The sequence below is a fragment of the Pongo abelii genome, chromosome 16 (genome assembly GCF_028885655.2).
Source record: "Pongo abelii isolate AG06213 chromosome 16, NHGRI_mPonAbe1-v2.0_pri, whole genome shotgun sequence".
Taxonomy (NCBI): Eukaryota; Metazoa; Chordata; class Mammalia; order Primates; family Hominidae; genus Pongo; species Pongo abelii.
This window is the reverse complement of record NC_072001.2, coordinates 92,206,894-92,226,703: the sequence shown is the minus strand read 5'-3', so window position 1 is coordinate 92,226,703 and position 19,810 is coordinate 92,206,894. Positions and strand designations below refer to the sequence as shown.

General features: G+C 43.2%; 1 protein-coding gene and 1 pseudogene across 2 annotated transcripts in view; one reads left to right on the top strand and one right to left on the bottom strand.

Annotated features, from left to right (window-relative positions):
• ABHD2 (abhydrolase domain containing 2, acylglycerol lipase) overlaps positions 1 to 19,810 on the bottom strand; it is a 114,487-nt gene that overhangs the window by 56,994 nt on the left and 37,683 nt on the right. The window lies entirely within an intron of this gene.
• Positions 9,149 to 10,148, top strand: LOC100433217 (high mobility group protein B1-like; annotated as a pseudogene).

Below are 19,810 nucleotides of genomic sequence, written 5' to 3'. Positions count from 1 at the left end.
ACTAGAAGGGATGCCTTCAATTTCAGAGTGGGTGGGCGACACACTTTGATTTATTACCTGCATGCAGTGGGAGAGAAGAACTTCCCCAAGGGGAAATTTGTATGCCCTTAGAAAGGAAGAATGAATGCTAGGCAGCCAAAAGGGGACAGACGTCCCCCGAAAGGTTTTGAGCTGGGCTTGTCTTTGATTCAAGAGGCTTCTTTACTGCCCTGATACCCCACGGCCCACATTAAACCATCATGTTTCCATCTAGCTCTTCTGAATGCTCATCTTTCTGCCCCCGTCCCCAACTCTTAGCATTTCACATACTTCTCAAATGTATTTATTTGAGCATCTGCTTTACCTGCAACACAATGTACGTAAGAAACAGGAGAAACAGGTAATCTCCTTAAGTGTTGTTTTCTTCTCCCCATGCATCCATTTTCTAAAAGCAAATCTGAGCACACAAAAGGACTGAAGTGTTTTTTTTGTTTTGTTTTGTTTTTGCAATGGAGTCTCACTCTGTAGCCCAGGCTGGAGTGCAACGGCACCATCTTGGCTCACTGCAACCTTCACCTCCTGGGTTCAAGTGATTCTCCTGCCTCAGCCTCCGGAGTAGCTGGGATTACAGGCATCTGCCACCACGCCTGGCTAATTTCATATTTTTAGTAGAGATGGGGTTTCACCATGTTGGCCAGGCTGGTCTCAAACTCATGACCTCAAGTGATCTGCCTGCCTTGGCCTCCCAAAGTGCTGGGATTACAGGTGTGAGCCACTGTGCGCGGCCTACTGGAGTTATTTTTTCAAGGAGACATCTAGGAAAGTAGAGTTTCTAAGAATCCTGGTCAATGATCTTTACTGGTCTTAAAGCACAGTAGCACATTTTGAATTCATCACTTTGTCCCCACGACTTTTTTGAGGTAAAATACATATAACATTTTAAAGTCTACAATTCAGTGGCATTTAATACATTCAAAATATTGGGCACCCATCACCTCTGTCTAATTCCAGGGTATTTCATCACTGCAAAAGGAAAGCCTGTATGCATGAAGCAGTCACTTCCCATTTTCTCTGTCCCCCATTCCCTGGCAACCACTAATCTGCTTTCTGTCTCTGTAGGTTGACATATTCTGTATATTTCTTAACAACAGAATCATCAACATGTGACCTTTTGTCTTGGGATTTTTCACTTAGCATAACGTTTTGAGAGTCATCCATGCTGCAACATGTTATCAGTAATTCATTCCTTTTTATGGCTGAATAATAGTTCATTGTATGAATATACCACATTTTGTTTATCTTTTCATCAGTTATAGACATTGAATGGTAGGCCCGGTGTGGTGGCTTACGCCTGTAACCCCAGCACTTTGGGAGGCTAAGGCAGGCAGATCACTTGAGGTCAGGAGTTTGAGACCAGCCTGGTCAACGTGGTGAAACGGCATCTCTACTAAAAATACAAAATTAGCCAGGCATGGTGGCACACGCCTGTAATTCCAGCTACTCGGGAGGCTGAGGCAGGAGAATTGCTTGAACCCAGGAGGCGGAGGTTGCAGTGAGCTGAGATCATGCCACTACACTAAAGCCTGGGCGACAGAGTGAGACCGTATCTCAAAAAAAAAAGAAAAAAGACATTGGATGGTTTCCACTTTTTGGCTATTGTGAATAAGCACTGCTGTGAACATTTATGTTCAGGCTTTTGTTTGAACATCTGTTTTCAATTCTCTGGGTTGTGTCCCAGGAGTGGAATTTCTGGGTCATATGGCAATTCTATGTTTAACTTTTTGGGGATCCTCCAAACTTTTTCCCACAGCAGCTGTACCATTTTATATTCCCAATCAGGAACATACAAGAGTCCCAATTTCTCCATATCCTCACCAACAGCTGCTATTGTCCATTAAAAAGAAATTACTATAGCTATCCTAGTGGGTGTGAAGTGCCATCTCTTGGTGGTTTTGATGTGCATTTCCTTTATGACTAATGATCTTGAACATCCCCTTTTGACTTGAGGCCATTTCCTTCTACTCTATCTCTATTTTCATTTCTTTATCTAAATTAATCACTTTTTTTTTTGTTTTGAGACGGAGTTTTGCTCTTATTGCCCAGGCTGGAAGGCAATGGCGCAATCTCAGCTCGGCGCGATTTCAGCTCACTGCAACCTCCGCCTCCTGGGTTCAAGCGATTCTCCTGCCTAAGCCTCCCAGGTAGCTGGGATTACAGGCATGCACCACTATGCCCAGCTAATTTTGTATTTTTAGTAGAGACGGGGTTTCTCCATGTTGGTCAGGCTGGTCTTGAACTCCTGACCTCCAGTGATCCACCTGCCTCGGCCTCCCAAAGTGCTGGGATTACAGGCGTAAGCCACTGCACCTGGCCACAATTTTTTTAAAAAATGAATTAGTTGATAAATATATACTATCAGTCTCCTGTTTATCTCCCAATGGTTCGTTCAAAGAATCAACTGATAATAAAACTGGCAATAGTTAAAACTGCATGTGGTAAATTGAGTATTGGGATTGTCTAAAAATTGACAGAAGAATCTAGTTTTCATAAAAACATTTAGAGCTGTAAAATTTAACTTAGAGAATTGGACTTAGTGGAACTAACAGCCGCAAGAGAACTTGCTATAGCAGAAGCTATGGTCATAATATATGACACGTACAAAAAACGATTAATGACTCCAGTCTTTGTAGTAAATTTAAATGGAAAACAACCCTGATGAAGATAAAATTTAACTGTATTGTATTTAAAAAAAAAAACTCATCACGGAATCGAATTGGCTCAGCAGACTTTGTTTTAGAAAATATTTTCCCAAAGAAAAATTCTTTAATGTTAGCCTAACTCTGATGAAAATATTTATATTCAAAATGTCACCGGGTTCAAACCCTCCTGCATCCAATGGGAACGCAGGAGGCTAGAATCCGACTGGTACTCCGTTCCTGCATGTTCCTCCTTCCCAGCCCAACCCAAGACAAGAGACTTGAGACCAATAAATGCGATGATATGAGCTGAAAAGTAAGGAATTGGGTGGAGAAGAAGATCCCAAATGCGGTGACGGCTCAGGGGCTGTGGAGGGGAAGGCTGGGCAGGCCACTTGCTGAGGAGCTCCGTGGAGGTCCTCTGAGTAGTCTGGCTTCTCCTCCTTAACAAGGCAAGAGTAAGGCTCATGATTTCACAGATTAAAAAGGAATGAGAGGAAATAGTTACCATGCTCTAATTTAGCTGCAAGAACGAGATACATGCTAAGGCAAATGCCACTGGAATCTTACTACAGCAAAGACATTACGTCACCCGGAGTGAAACCAGGGGCCTCTCCCTTCACAACTTAAGAAACATTAAGGATGCTCCCCCAAGCTCTTGAACAAAGGAAGTCAAGGATGTTTGAGGTACTAATCTCAGTAGCTCTAGCATCAAGAATTTATTTACCTTTTTTCTTTGAACACGGCATAATAAATAAAACTGCTATTTTATTTATCTATACAGCACTTCATAGTTTTTCAAAGTCCTTTTTTAAATGATCTGATTTGCCTTCAATGACAATTTTGTGAAATGGGCAGATATTGTTAACCCCACTTTACCACAGGGATCCTGAAGCTAGGGAGTTCATGGCTTGGCCACATTCACACTGCTAGTCGAGAGCAGGGTTGAGACTTCAACTGGGGCCTTGGCCACTGTGTCCAGGGCTTATTTGGATGATAAAACAGACATGATGAGGACAGATAGATGCTTTCATTCCAGAGACTCCTGAGTCTATTAGTCATCCTTTAAAAATATTAGTTATCTAGAACCAATGTGATGAGACCAAACACATCTGGAGTAGTCAACAGCCAATCTCTACTTTTAAAAATATATCAAATTAGCACGTATATATTCTGATGCTGGCCATTTTAAAGGTATCTTGAACTAGGGGCTTTTCAGCAACATGGAGAACCCTGGTAGATATTCCTGATAGAAATCTGTTTATTGAGGAGCTGGTGAACGTGGGCTTCCAAGCCAGAAGCTGGCACTAAACAGGAGAAAGGGTAAAGAGACCAAGTTCTGGGGCTCAGGCAAGTACTAAACAACACTAGTCACAACAAATGGGAATCAATCAGGAGTAACTCCCTCTTCCTGTTTAAATTTTTTTTTTTTTTTTTTTTTTTTTGAGACAGAGTTGCCCAGGCTGGAGTGCAGTGGCATGATCTGCTCACTGCAGCCTCCATCTCCCGGGTTCAAGCGATTCTCGCACCTCAGCCTCCTGGGTAGCTGGGGTTACAGGCGCATGCCACCATGCCTGGCTAATTCTTGTATTTTTAGCAGAGATGGGATTTCACCATGTTGGCCAGGCTGGTCTTGAACTCCTGACCTCAAGAGATCTGCCCACCTTGGCCTTCCAAAGTGCTGGGATTAACAGGTGTGAGCCACAGCGCCTGGCCATTCTGTTTTTATAGTGGGGTCACATCTCACCCGCAGCTTGGTTCTCCAGTTAAAAGGTGAAACTATCAGGCTGGGTGTGGTGGTTCATGCCTGTAATCCCAGCAATTTGGGAGGCCAAGTGGGAGGACTGCTTGAGGCCAGGAGTTTGAGACCAGCCTGGGTGACATAGGAAGACTTCATCTATACAAAAAAAATTAATTAATTAATTAATTAGCTGGGTGTGGTGGCGCATGCCTGTGGTCCCAGCTATTTGGGAGGCTGAGTTAAGAGGATCACTTGAGCCCAGGAGGTCGAGGCTGCAGTGAGTTATGATCGGGCCACTGCACTCCAGCATGGGTGACAGAGTAAGACTCTGTCCAACAACAACAAAAAAGTGAAACTAAACTATTAACTATAATAAAGTTATGCCCTGAGCATCCCTTAGTAACACACTGTCTCTGGGCAAGGGGAGCCCAAGCAGTTCTCCCTCAGTGCCACGAAGATGGCTGGGGCTGTGGATAAGCACAGATGGCACTGGTGGCTTGAGGTTAAGGCCATGTTGTGAAACAAAGGAAATGGAAAACAAAAACACATCTTTAAATGTGAAGATACAGTAAGGTGCTCTCTCTTGCAGGAGAGACACACAGGCCCTGGTACCAGCAGAGGTGACGTGAGGCTCCCAGACCACACGCGGAGGGGGGCCTGTGCTCCTTTGAATGGAGAAGCTGGCAGAAGGGTCAGCACAAATAAGGTGGTGTGTGTATGTGTGTGTCTGTGTGTGTGGGGGGGGTCTCTCTCTTAATCTGTAGAGTTGAATTTGCATAAGTTAAATGTACATATGTAACTCCATTATATATTAGAAAGCATATCAAGATAATAGCTAACTATATTGTAACGTTAAAAAAAAAAGAAGAAATTCATCTTTAATTTATCCCCTGCCTAAATTCCAAAGCATCAGGTACAAGAAGGAATTTCCAGCACAGAGAAGTGTTTTTGCTGGATTCTGTTGGGCAAACACAGCCACCTCCAGTATTTGCCTGGAACTCACTCTAGAGGTTTATTTAAAAGGTCATCCAGCAAAATGAATGGCTATCTTCTCCAGGGCTTGTGACCATAAAATGTCAGGACCACAGGTCTTTCAGTAGAGCTTGAGGAAAAGAACTGCTAACATAGCACCTGAGTGGAAGCCTCACAAGTCCACAGGCTCTGACTGTTCCTAACACAGGCTGCTCAGCTCTACACACCGGCTGTGTCACTTTACACTCTGCCCTCAGACTCCCCTCTCTTTCTGCAAAACCCAAGTCCAAAGGGACTCTTCAGCCACTGAGGCAAAATGCAGAGGAGTTACATCATTCTGGGAAGCCCTCCCAAGAAGAAAACTCTCTCCATCAGGTCTACAGAGACCTGCTGCGTGGCTGCTCCAGACAACTGCACACTCAAATGGCTGGTGATGTCCTCTGCTGGCTGCGTACCGAAACTCCAGTCAGATTCTAGTTAGGTGCCAAGACTGTTAGGAGACATAGGCTCAGGATGTTTCCTCAGTTTCCAGAGAGAATGCCCATCTTCACAGGCCCTCCACTCTGCTTACTTGGGTGCACACACTCAAGGGAAGAAAAGCAAATTTTTCAACTCAGAAGAAAATATTTGTCCACTGAGAAAAAAAGGTGACCTTTACTCTGACAAACAGATTTGTTTTGAGAGTGACAACATGGACGGAGGATGCCCAACTAGGAGTGTGCTGCTGGCACCTGGGGCCAAACCAAAGATGTTATCAGGTCCGAACCTGCCTCTACCTATATTTTATTTTGGCTCTTATATATTGATTTAATAAAATTCAACAAATACGAGCGCTGTGAGGCATACAGAGATTAGAGCCGGACACAGTGACCGCCCTGGTGGCATTCGTAATCTGAAGGTAGGATGTATGATGAATACACAGGCAGCTACTGTCACAGACAGGAGCGGTGGGCAATGGGGTCAGAGGGATAGAATAGGATGATTCTATGGGGAGACAATCATGAGGCTGAGAAGTACCAATTTCACTTAGTGCATGATGGGGAGTACCAGGATCTCAGAGAGGAGAGACATTTCTCAGCACCAAATCTCTGAATCAGGAGCTGGGTGAGTCATATCTCTAGTTTATTTATTTACTTATTTATTTTTAGAGACAAGGTCTTACTCTGTCATTCAGGCTGGAGTGCAGTGGTACAATTACGGCTCACTGCAGCTTTAACCTCCCATGCTCAAGCAATCCTCCCATCTCAGCCTCCTGAGTAGCTGGGACCACAGGCACATGCCACCATGCCCAGTTAATTTTTTTTTGTAGAGACAGGGTCTTGCTATGCTGCCAGGGCTGGTCTTGAACTCCTGGGCTCGAGCAATCCTCCCACCTCAGCCTCCCACAGTGCTGGAATTATAGAAGTGAGCCATCTTGCCCGGCCTTCTAGCTTAATCTTCACAATTCTGAGCAATGGTGTCTTCCCCAATTTAAAGATGAGGAAAAAAAAAAAAAAAAGCTAGGATTAGAGGACAGGTCTCTGATTCAGTCCAAAGTGTTCCTTACTTTATCACACTCAAGACTCATCAACTCCCCCAACCAGAAGTTAAAATAACAGCTTTGTGTCTATTTTCTCCTGTCTGATCAACTGTCAAAATGTTCTATATTAAATAATGTTTCTTCAAATTGAAAACTGAATTTGTTGGAGCTTCTCTACAGTGGTCTTCATGTGTCTTTGACAAAAAACCATTTCTTTCGTTTTGCATGTTTTTCACAACTGTAACTGACTTCTTGCTAGAAGTTTTTTTTCTGCAGACGATACATCTGGGGGTTAATTAATTTGAATATTCATATTTAATTATCTCTAAGATAAGGCCAGAATGTTAATAAAATCATACTGAATATCTCCCCAAAGATCCAGGAGAGCGATGACAGTGAGAGCAAGAGAGGATGGAAGTGCTTCTAGAAAGGTGACAGGTGTCTGATTTGGGGACACATTTTTACCCTACTTTCATGGGTGAGAATAAACCCAGAAGGACAAGCATCAGTGGTGGGGGAAACACTGGGAGTGAAGCTTTGTGGCAGCTCCACGAGTCTGCAAACTGAGTTCCAGGCCTTCCTGTGTGCGCACACAGGGAAGGTAAGGAAGCCGGCAAGGGACAGAGTTTAGGAGAACATTTTGTCAGTTCTTTTCCAGATACTAAACTGCCAGAGCCTCCCTGCTCCACAGGCCTGGAAGCCAGGGTCCCTGCTGCTCCTACCACAGACACCTCTGGTTTCCTTTCTGGCCTATCTACCCCTAGCCTGGTAGACCTGAAGCCAGCAGGTCAACAGCAGGTCCTGCATGAGCCCATCCCACTGGGCTTCACCCTTCTCCACTAGGACACAGCCCCCACTGGAAGCCCTTCTTTTCAGGAGGGCTAGATGTGGAGTAGACCCTGCGTGCACATCTCACCAGTCCTGCTGGGGAGGTGAGGCTGAGGCTGGGAAAGGGCTTCCTCATTAGCTTCAGGAACAAACACCTCGGGCCTTTCATCTCAAAATGGCAGCGACATATTCAGCTTCCCAAACACCCATTAATAGGCTCATCAGAAATCCACTTTGAACACAGAATTTTCCCCTCACTGGAGGCAAATTCTTCTCCACAGCTGTCACACATTACATTTTCACTGTTGTTGCTAAATGCTCTATTCCTGAATTGCAGGATCTGTACAGGAAAATTCCAATGCAGAGACTGTTTCTGCCTGAAATGACCAAAAGTGGCCTGAGGAAACAAAAGAGCAATCCTATTCTGTTCCCGAACTGGTTTCTAAATACAGGACGGAGGCCACTGGGCCAGGCTGGCACATCTGTGACCTTTGTGCATATCGTGCAAACTATAAAATATGAATGTTAGGAGAACAGCCCCATGAGTTACAATAAAACCACTTAAAAAGAAACTGTACTTTTTTGCTCTAAGGAAAAATGAATGTGCTTTTCTAAAGTTCAAAGAAAACCAGTTAAAACCCCTCAGAACTATATCCACATGTTAAATGCATCTGATCCCACTATCTTCCTGTTCACAAACAGCACGCGGAACTGGTCACACCCCTCCCTATGCAGACCAAAGCACAGTCCTCTCTCCTCACGTTGCATTTCAACCTGGTTTTGACACCATACTTTAAGTAGGGAGGCAGTTTATTAAGAAGCTCCAGGGTTCCACTTGACAAATGCCATCCGTGAGAGAACTGGTCCTGCAAACAGCCAGTCAAAGATTAGTGACCTAACTTTAGGAGAAGGCACCACAATTCCCAGACCTGGGCTGCCAAGGTGCTAAGTGCAAAGTTCCCAGACTCACTCTGTGCTAACCAAACAGGATGTACGCTGACCCTCAGAACACAGAACACCCGTGTCTTGTCCCCATCTGCCTAGTCACCTCTCTCCTGAGGACATGCACATAGATGCCAATGGTCTGCTCTTTGTCCAACCCAGTGCCTTTTGGCTACTTCCCAGGCCAAGGCTACCTCAAAATCTGTGCCAGGGTTATGGGGGAGGGAAGATTAGAGCTGGAAAATCACACTATATTTGCCACTATTCCTAGTGGAGGAAAACTCAAATACCTAAATGTGAAGCCCCTGGATTATCTACACAGAATGCTCTTTTAAGAACACGCTAATCGACTAGGAGCTGCTCTGGCTGGAGAGCAATGTCATAGAGCGGAGAGAGTGAGGAGGCTGCACCTGGCTCCTGATATCACAGCCATTGCAGTACAGTGAGTTCCATAGAGATAGCACTGGGGCAAATGAGAGCCGGATGGGCACTGGGCAATTCTGTGCCTTGCTGAGGAAAAATAACTAAACATGGGCAAAGGAGACCCTAAGAAGCAAAAGAGAAAACGCCATCATATGCATTTTTTGTGCAAACTTGTAGGGAGGCACATAAGAACAAACACCCAGATGCTTCAGTCAGCTCCTCAGAGTTTTCTAAGAAGTGCTCAGAGAGGTGGAAGACCATGTCTACTAAAGAGAAAGGAAAATCTGAAGATATGGCAAAGGCGGACAAGGCCCATTATGAAAGAGAAACGAAAACCTGTATCTCTCCTAAAGGGGAGACAAAAAAGACGTTCAGGCTGAGTGTGGTGGCTCATGCCTGTAATCTCAGCACTTTGGGAGGCCGAGGCAGGTGGATCACCTAAGGTCAGGAGTTCGAGACCAGCCTGGCCAAGACAGTGAAACCCCGTCTCTACTTAAAAAAAAAAAAAAAAAGCCAGGCATGGTGGCGGGCATCTGTAATCCCAGCTACTCGGGAGGCTGAGGCAAAAGAATCGCTTGAACCTGGGAGGCAGAGGTTGTAGTGAGCTGAGATTATGCCATTGCACTCCAGCCTGGGCAACAAGAGTGAAACTCCATCTCAAAAGAAAAAAAAAAGTTCAAGGATCCCAATGCATCCAAGAGGCCTCCTTCGGCCTTCTTCCTGTTCTGTTCTGTTCTGTTCTGAGTATCGCCCAAATATCAAAGGAGAACATCCTGGCCTGTCCACTAATGATGTTGCAAAGAAAATGGGAGAGATGTGGAATAACACTGCTGCAGATGACAGGCAGCCTTATGAAAAGAAGGCTGTGAAGCTGAAGGAAAAATAAAAGGATATTGCTGCATATCGAGCTAAAGGAAAGCCTGCTGCAGCAAAAAAAAGAGTTGTCAAGGCTGAAAAAAGCAAGAAAAAGAAGGAAGAGGAGGAAGATGAGGAAGATGAAGAGGATAAGAATGAGGAGGAGGAAGATGAAGAAGATGATGATGAATAAGTTGGTTCTAGCGTAGTTTTTTTTTCTTGTCTATAAAGCATTTAACCTGTACATAACTCACTCCTTTTAAAGAAAAAAACTGAAATGTAAGGTTGTGTAAGATTTGTTTTTAAACTGTACAGTGTCTTTTTTTTGTATAGTTAACACACTACCAAATGTGTCTTTAGATATCCCTGTCCTGGTGGTATTTTCAATAGCCACCAACCTTGCCTAGTACAGTATGGGGGTTGTAAACTGGCATGGAAATTAAAAGCAGGTTCTTGTTAGTGCACGGCACAAATTAGTTATATATGGGGATGGTAGTTTTTTCATCTTCAGTTGTCTCTGATGCAGCTTATACGAAATGACTGTTGTTCTATTAAGTGAATACCACTCTGTAATTGGAAAAAAAAAAAAAAAAAGAAAAAGTTGCAGCCATTTTGTTGACATTCTGAATGCTTCTAAGTAAATACAATTTTTTATTAAAAATAAATAAATAAAGTACACACCAATGAAGAGATGACTTTAAGGATTAAAATGCTGACATTTGACATCAGCATTTGTACTACATCTTGCCTTTCTTTGATGTGCAGAAAACAACTCACAAAATGGCAAGCAATGATGTTAGGAAAAAAATAGGTTCTACAAATATTTAATGAAAATTATGTTTGTCAGTAATTATATAGATCACTACTAATAAGCCATACTCAAAACTTGAACCCATTTTTGCTCCCAGGGAGTTCACAATCAAGAAAAGGAGATAAGAAAACTTTATAATGCTCTTCCGGGCTCAAGACTTGAATAAATGAACTTGCATTGGAAAACTTGGCATCACAAACATGTCAATTTTCCTTAAATTACCTATAAACTTAACAGATACACAATAAAAATAATAAGATTTTTATATGTGGAATTAGACAAGCATTCTAAAGTTCATTTGGAAAAATGAACCAGCTATAATAGCCAAGAAAAGTATGAAAACAAGCAGTGCTGGGGTATGAGCACCGCCCCACTGCCCACAGCAAAACATAGTACAAAGCTGCAATCTGCTGATGGTATATGTTCAGGATCATCAACGGAACACAAAAGACTGGAAATATGCCTAAATACATGCAGGAAATTTAGCTGGTGAAAAAGGTGGCATTTGAATAATGGGGTAAAGATGGATTGTTTAATAGTGTTGGACAAAGTGTAGCCATCTTGAAAAAAATTATGTTGGAGCTACACCTCACACCAGGATAAATTCTGGAAGGATGAAACATTTCAAAATAAAAATGAAATCATTCATATGCTAGAAGAAATTCTAGGCTTTTAAAAATAATCTTGCAGTGAAGAAGACCTGTCTAAGGAAACCAGAAATCCCAGAAGCCACAAAAGAAACAATTGAAAAATTTAATTATGCAAACATTAAAAAAAATTATGCGGCCGGGCGCCGTGGCTCACGCCTGCAATCCCAGCACTCTGGGAGGCTGAGGTGGGCGGATCACGAGGTCAGGAGATCAAGACCATCCTGGCTAACATGGTGAAACCCCATCTCTACTAAAAATACAAAAAAAATTAGCCGGTCGTGGTGGCGGGCACCCGTAGTCCCAGCTACTCAGGAGGCTGAGGCAGGAGAATGGTGTGAAACCAGGCGGCGGAGCTTGCAGTGAGCCGAGATCACGCCACTGCACTCCAGCCTGGGTGACAGAGTGAGACTCTGTCTCAAAAAAAAAAAAAAAAAAAAAAAAAAAATTATGCATGGCAAATACCACTATGGGCAAAGTCAAAAGACAAATGACAAACTGAGAACAAATATTTGCAATTCATATCACAAAGGGCTAATTTCCCTAGTACATAAAGAGCTCCCTCAAATGATTAGGAAAAAGACCAATGACCATCAGAAAAATGGTCAGAGGCTACAAACAGGCAGTGAACAGAAAAGGAAATAAAAAGAGTTCTAAAATATGAAAAGATACACAGTCTCTTTAATCAAAGAAAGACTAATTAAAACCACAGTGAGAAAACATTTTTCACCTACCAGATTGGCAAATATCAAAAAGTAGAACTCCTGATGTTGCCAAGGTTTTGGGGAAATGTGCTCACAGTGCTGGTGTGGAGAGGCTTGAGGGCAACAGCTAACAAAATTTTCCATGCACATCCCCTTTGACCCAGCAGTTCCACCTCTAGGAGTTTATCCTACACTGACAGGTGTGCATCTTGATGAAAATACAGAAGCATTCAATGCAACATTGTGAAAGCAAAAGATTACAAATAAAGGAAACCTCTATCTAGGAGACTGATTAAACAAACTTTTTTTTTATGGAATACGAAGCAGTCAAGACATAAATGGAGGAAGCTCTTTCAGCACTCCTATGGACAAATCTCTGAGTGATATTTCACAAAGAAAAGATGGAAGGATAAACAAGAGCCTACCGACAGCAAGGGCAACACGAAGGAGGGTACAAGGTCATAGGTTCTATTGGCTGATGAAAGAACTTCTGGGAAACGCAGCCAGGCTTCTTGAGCGGGGTGAGCCTTGAGCACAAATATAAGAGGAAGGAAATGATACAGCTGCCCTGGAGCTTTCCGTCAGAGGAACACAGTTACAAAAAGCTGATAGAAGCCACTGTTGATGGCTGTGGGTTAGCCCTGTTGAAATGGCAGCCCTCCCCTACGGCATGTGGGCAAAGGAAAACATTTTCTCAGATGGTCAACAACTCCATCCTTGAGAAAAACCAGCTTAGGCACCAGACCTTCATCTTGTCCACAAAGTGAGACAGCGCCACAAAACCATGCAGATAAGCATGTTCTAGAAAGTCCTACTAAAGCAAAGTCCATCTCTCTTTACATATAAAGGACAAATACAAAGGATGGTGCTGGTGTCACTGCTTATACTTATTATTAGGAATGAACAAAATAACGGCTTTCAAAACTATGAAGGATGAAATGCATATTCAGAGTCCTCTTAATGTCATATCAGTTTGAAATAGCTATAAGAAATTAGAAGCTTAAAAATCACCCACATCCTCACAAGCCTTACAAAAATATTCTCATTTTTGTTTCCCTTTCATCTGTATCTATCTGAAAGCAGAGTATTTACATAGTTACAACAATGGTGCTCAGATAGAGATATATAATTGTCTTCTGCTTTTTTCACTTATTCTCTATTTTTATAGATAATTAGTATGCTAAGTTCTGAATGTCTGCATAAAATTCTATCCTGTTTATTAGCTATAGTTAAGGGAGGGAGCAAACATTTATTTAGCCCCTTCTGTGGGCATGTTACATAATTCAATTTGTCCCTTACAGTGATTCTTATTATTAGGACCCCCTTTACAGACAGAAACTGAGTGTCCAACAGTCTACTGCACAGCAGACCCTGCATTTGAACTCTGTGTGTGTCTGACCTGACAGCTCTTTCTTTCCCCTGCATTATATTGCTGCTGCCTCCATTGTTGGATGCTGCTATTCCCAATTTTTACTATAATAAACAATGCCAGCAAAATATCTTTATATATTTTGTTTTCACATTTCTTGAATTTTTTTTTGCGTTTTTCAACTTCTGTTTAAAAAGTCCAACAGGATGCCTCATCTGTCTCCTGACTCCTGCCCCTGAGAGATGACTATTCTTAACTCCTTTAGTTGTCCCTACCACCCCACACTTGCCTTTATTTCTTAATGCCATGCTTATCCTGCTTATGCCGGTTCTTCAATTTCAGTTTTCAATAGCACCTATTGAACTTCCTACCCTGGAAGGTGCTAGCTCTCTTACATCTCCCCTAAGACATACATTTTCTCCTCCCCCATTCTTTTCAACACTGTTACAGCAACACTTACGGTTAAATTAATTTTCAGTGTTTATAAAATTATAATTATGGAAATATTAGCCACAAAGAAGTCATATGTTGTATTCTTTTTTGTGAAATTTTTTATTTTCCTTCAAGTTATCACTTTTATCATTTCCTCATCAGCTTAGTTTTCTATGTGCTAATCACCAATTTGTCTCCAGACTCTAGGGGACCTGTGAGTCTCTCAATAGTCAGAAACCAGTTTTGCTTTTTCTTGGACACACCACTGAGGAGCCCCTGTGCCTGTTCCCCTCTGGAAGGGCTTCCCATCCTGCCCCTTCACCTCTCTGCTGGGTCCTAGATCCCAAGGCCACACCAGATGCTATCAGACAACAGAAAAGAGAAACACAAATGTCCAGGAAGCATTCATCAGAGAGAAGGTGATTATGTTCTCTCAAATAAAGAGGCTGTGTAGAGGTATGAAGGGATTCCAGATAGAAGGCATTGCAAGTGTAAGACATAGGCAAGACAGAACATGCAGTATGAGAAAAGGTGGAGAGATCTGATGTGTCTAGAACACAAGGAATGTGTAGAAGGAGGAGCGAGGGCTGATGCTGGACCTCACCCTACAGACACTGAGGAGCCACTTGGTTTAAAGCAGAGGCATGGCATGATCAATTTGTGCTTTAGGAAGATAATTTGGTGGCCTGCAAGATCAATTAGAAAGGGTAGAGAATGGAGGGAAAGCTATTGCATTCTTCCAAGTGAAAGCTGATGACGTCCCGCAGTGAAGCAGAGGCACTGAAGGAGAGATGGAGTGAAGGACAGAAGGAAGGAGGTCCACGTGACACAGGCTGCTGCCTGTGGCCATGATTATTCTCCTCTTCTCTGCACACAGGTGAGTGTGTGCTGCTTCTCAAGTTAGGCATGGGCATGAGCCTTGCTTTAAACCAGGGGTGTCTAATCTTTTGGCTTCCCTGGGCCACGTTGGAAGAAGAGTTGTCTTGGGCCACAAGACAACTCTCAAGACAAGCTCTCAAGCTTGTCCAACCTGCCTTATTTTGTTGTTACTGTTCTGTTTCTTTTGTTTTAGGCTTTTAGCAGCCGGAAGCCATGGTCTGTAGTTTCTGTCTCTAGTGATAAGCGAAAAAGAGGGATGAGGAAGGGGCTTTACCAGCCCAACCAGAAACAGAAACTAAGAACCCATGACTGTATTATCTCCCTTGGACACCCAAACCAATGAAATGGGAAAGGAAATGACCAAGTGCCACTTCCAGTAGCAGCCTGTAAGAGCCAGTGTGTGAGGTGTGACATCGCTCTTCCTGGCTCAGTGGTGACCACGGAAGCAGGTGTTGAGATGTCACCTCCATCAGCTGGGGTCCTGGTGGGATGACAATCAGCAGAGCCCTCCTGCCCATTGAAATAAACACGTAGCATGAGTGAGAAATAACGTCTGTGGCTTTAAGATGCGCAGGTTTAGAGGTAATTAGTTACCACCGTATAAAGTAGTTTACTTTGACTAATACGACGTCCAACTTAATATAATTTTGACAATATTGCCATATTTTCCTGAGTATCAAATAATATTTCATATTTTAAGGCTTCATTGTTACCAAGTCTTAACATTATGTGGTGCTTATTACATGTATTTCCTCATGTGGAATTTATCTAGGCATATCTTTTACCTACTTATCCACTGATATCCTACTGACATTCAGGTGTGCTTCTGTGACCTTTGTGTACATTATGTCTTTTGCTATTTGTACAACTGATCTAGCTGATAATATTAAAATAAAAATAGCTACAATAATAGCAGCTATATTTACTGAACTCTTATACATGCCAAGTATCCTATAAATCATCTTACATGCTGTTCTTTTTTTTAAATTTTTTTATCAGCATACTGAACCTACGAAATAAGTGCTATTATACCCATCTTACAAATGAGGAAATAGAAGCTCGGCAAGGTGAAGCCACTGGCCAGCAGGGGGCAGGGCTGGCATCTGAGCCCAGGTGGGTCTCACTGCTGACCTGGGCTCTGGATTCCCCAGGGGCAATAGCTTGCTAACTTCACCCTCTCACTTGGGCTCCTGGATTTACCCTCTCAATCTTAGGGGAAAAACCTTCAATCAATTTGGCTTTCTCCTCCAGTTTCCGTTTTTCTCCTTCCTTCTCTGGCGTTTGTTTCCTGACTCGCTTCTTTGGTTGCTATTGTGCTGACCTGTTTATTCACCTCACTCCTGAAAACACATTCTCAAAAATCCCTGATCCTTTCTGGCCAAGGTAGGTGGCCTTTGGTCAGCCCTCATTCTTCCTGAGTTTCTGACCCCCTCTTCAATGTTCTCCTTCTCTGGCTGCCATGACACTGGAGGCTGCTGGTTCTCCCCCTACCTTTCTTACTGCCTGTCTCTGGCTCTTCCACCCTAGCCATGGCCTGCCTCAGCCATCAGTCCTTAGTGTCTCTCTCTGCGCACCCCCACAACCTCCCCTACCTGCAGCTGATTTGGAATCTACACATCTGGTCTTGAGCTCCCACCTAAGTTCTAATGCCACAGTTGCACGTACCCCTGTGCACATCCTGTGGACAAGCCCCAAACTAAACAACTTTCCTTGAGAAAGCAGCTTCCCCATTCAACTTCCCTATTTCTGTCAATGATTCTATTCTCTCAACTGCTCAGTAACCTCATCATAATCTGTGATTCAGCCCTTTCCTCTGATGCCCAAGGCCATTCCATTATCCACCAATACCACTGATTCCACCTTAGAAGACCTCTGGAATTTGTTCCATCCCTCCCTTTCCTACCACCTACCACCAGTGCTCACAGGATCAAGCCCAAACTCTTCCTCTCTGGGAATTTGAGACTCCTCGTGATCTGATCTCCTTTTCCTCCCCCCACAGACCCCAGGGCTCTCTGCTACAACCAAACAGCTCTCAGCTCACCAGATCGTGGCATAGGGACCTGGCGAGGAGCTGGCCAGGAAGCAACTATAGAGACCAGACCAGTGATGGGGCCCAAAGCCTATTAGCAAATAAAATCAAAGGGCACAGTGAGCAAAGGGCAGACTGGGTGGCAGGGCCAAACATGATGCAAGCAGCACCAAGATCATTTTTGGGAGTTACAAGAGAGACAATCAAAGTCTAGCCAAATGAAGATCCATGGAATTAGGAGACAAGAATAGAGTGGCTGTGGTCAGGGCAAAGCATTGACAACGTGGATATGTGTCAATGGCAGCAAGGCCTCTACCACCTTCTTATCCTGCTGACTGGTTGGAAGGCCCACAGGACAAAAGGACAAAGGTGGATGGGTGAAAAGTGTTGGCCTGGGCAGCAAAGCCAGTTTTCTGCCACGAGTGCTTGTTTAAATAATTGATTTTACTGGTTCATGCTCACACCAACGTCTGTGCCTTCTCTCCTATTGTCCCATCTATCCAAAGCCAACTAATCTTTCAGGATTATGGAAGACCTCATCAGTCAAGCCACCACTGGAATATCCCCTCTTTCTCTAAATTCCTTTATCACTTACCTGAATTACTCACTCTGTCAATCACATGTTCCTACCAAAAGACTCTACTAAAGTTAGTGTGTACTGACTCTATGAGAAGCAGCAACGACAGGGAAGACAGAAAATTTTTAAGACAGTCTCTATCCTTAAGCCTCTCAGAATACACTTGAGGTGTGACGAGAGATACATTTGTGGAAAGTTATTGTTTCCATCCCTGTCCTTAGGTAAGAGCCAATGAGACCAGAGACAGGTAAAAGTCAGGAGCTACTAGAAAAGCTATGATTTGAGAAGGCCTGAGGATTCTGATAGACAGAGAAGGTGGAAATGTGAGAAAAAGTATTGTGTGTGATATAGAAGGGGCTGAGTATGGTGTACAGATGGTGAACAGACTGGAAGAGCAGGTTACTAAATATTACTAATTGACTAATTTTTAAAATATATACATATATATTCACTGAGAAGAATCTTCCTTTATTCAAATCCCAAGGAAGGAAAAGTCCATATTGCTGTGGCTTGGCAGGTTTCAACATTTTAAAAAGCATTTATGGAGTTTCTCGCTTTACATCAGTAAGAAATTACTGTTCAAGCTTTTGTGATCTGGCTGAAAACACCAGTTCAGGGTCTTGCCGGCAGGAGGATTTGGTGCTACATATCACAGGAAAGTCAGGTTGGTCATGGCAATGGCATTAGTACTCAGTGGAAGGGTAGAAAAACATATAACCTGCTGTTTCTCACAAATCTCTCCCTTCCTGGGAGGCTACAGATGGTTCTGGATCAACCACTGACCTCCAGGCGGGGTTCCCAAATGTTTTCGATTACAGACTCTTATAATGGCTACCTCAGAAGTTAAGCCATCTGGTTTGATGCCATGCACTCACACTGACCCACAGCCCTCACTCTATGATTAGAAACTGACAGCAGGTAGAGTTAGGGTGGTTCACAAGCTGCCACAATGGCTGACTCATTTCCATGACTCACCGTGATACTGCACTGCAGGCAGCTACCTCAGGCAGATGGAGGGCCTCTGAGGAGTACCCAGCCCTTGGTACTTGGTAGAGGGCACTTCCCAGTCTGACTACTGACAGTCATGGGGTAGCAAACAGCAATGGCATCTCATGCAATCATGCATAAAATCAAGTCTTCAAGGACTACAGCCTTCCGTATTAGTTATAGCTTTCTAGAATTTCATGGAGGGGTAGATTTCCTTATAAACTCAGGAAAATGCTTTCCTTAAGTAAACATTACACCATCTAATAAATTCTGACCCTAAAGGTCAGGCTCCCAAACAGACTCCATTTGCAGAGAAGTATTCTTGATGCTGCTGAAGAAGACTGGGCTTCTAAAGCCAGTCACTTCACTCACTGTTGCCTCAGACAAAGAAAAGTGTAAACAGCCGTCAGCTCTTAACTCTCCACATCACTGCATGACACTGGCACTGAGAGTTTAGGAAAAATTCTTATTTACCCTCCAGAATATATTTTCCAAGTCAGTTTACTGTCTTAATTTTATTTTACCATAAAGTATATATTATTTTGTAGTACAAAGTGTACTATCATAGTGAAGGAGGGCATGCTGAGAAGCAGGCAGAGAAAAAGAACAGTTGAGATCAAAATTGGCAACCTCTGAATTCACAGGGTCAGTAAAACATGAGAGGCTGATAAAAGTTGGCTATCCTTAGAAATTCAAGACCTTCTAGAAAACAAGGTCCATTTCCTGCTCCCGGATAGTGGAGCAATTTTCAGTCAACCACACATTGAGAAGGAGTATAAAAGTAGATCTGATTCCATGTAAATCCTGTAAAGCAAATGAAGTTTAAGCTAAAAGTTAAGGATGAATGGTGAACCAAGGTGGATTCTGAAATCGAGTCTGGGAAGGGGTGACACAGAGGGGTGACTCAAAACAGGACCTTACACATGGAGCCAAGGCCCACTTACCATCCACATGTACTGAATTTGATACCATGTGATGGAATCAGTTGTAGCATATACTTCCTTTGCTTTTTTTGAGACACAGTAGGGCCCTGAAGAATAAACTCAGGTATGATGAATAGGGCAGTATAAGGGTCATACATTTTTGGAAACCGGAATTGGTTGTTTTAAAGAATGCTCGGCACATGAGGGATGAGCCTTTTTCCATCTGAACTAAATCACGGGAGTCTTGACTATTTTGGATCCTGAACCTTTTTTTAGATCTTTCAGGCTTCGGCAATTCCTATAAGAAGGCATAAAGTCTCTAAGAAGCAGCTACAATCTGTATCTAGGTTAGAGAAGGTGGATGAATTCTGCAGCAGACTCAGACTTGGTGATCTTGATTCAATATAGGAGACCTCAAAGATGGTGGCACTTTTCTTCCTGATGGGGCTGGCCCCTTGCATAAATGACCTGCTACAGCAGAGACAGGGCAGGCAGGC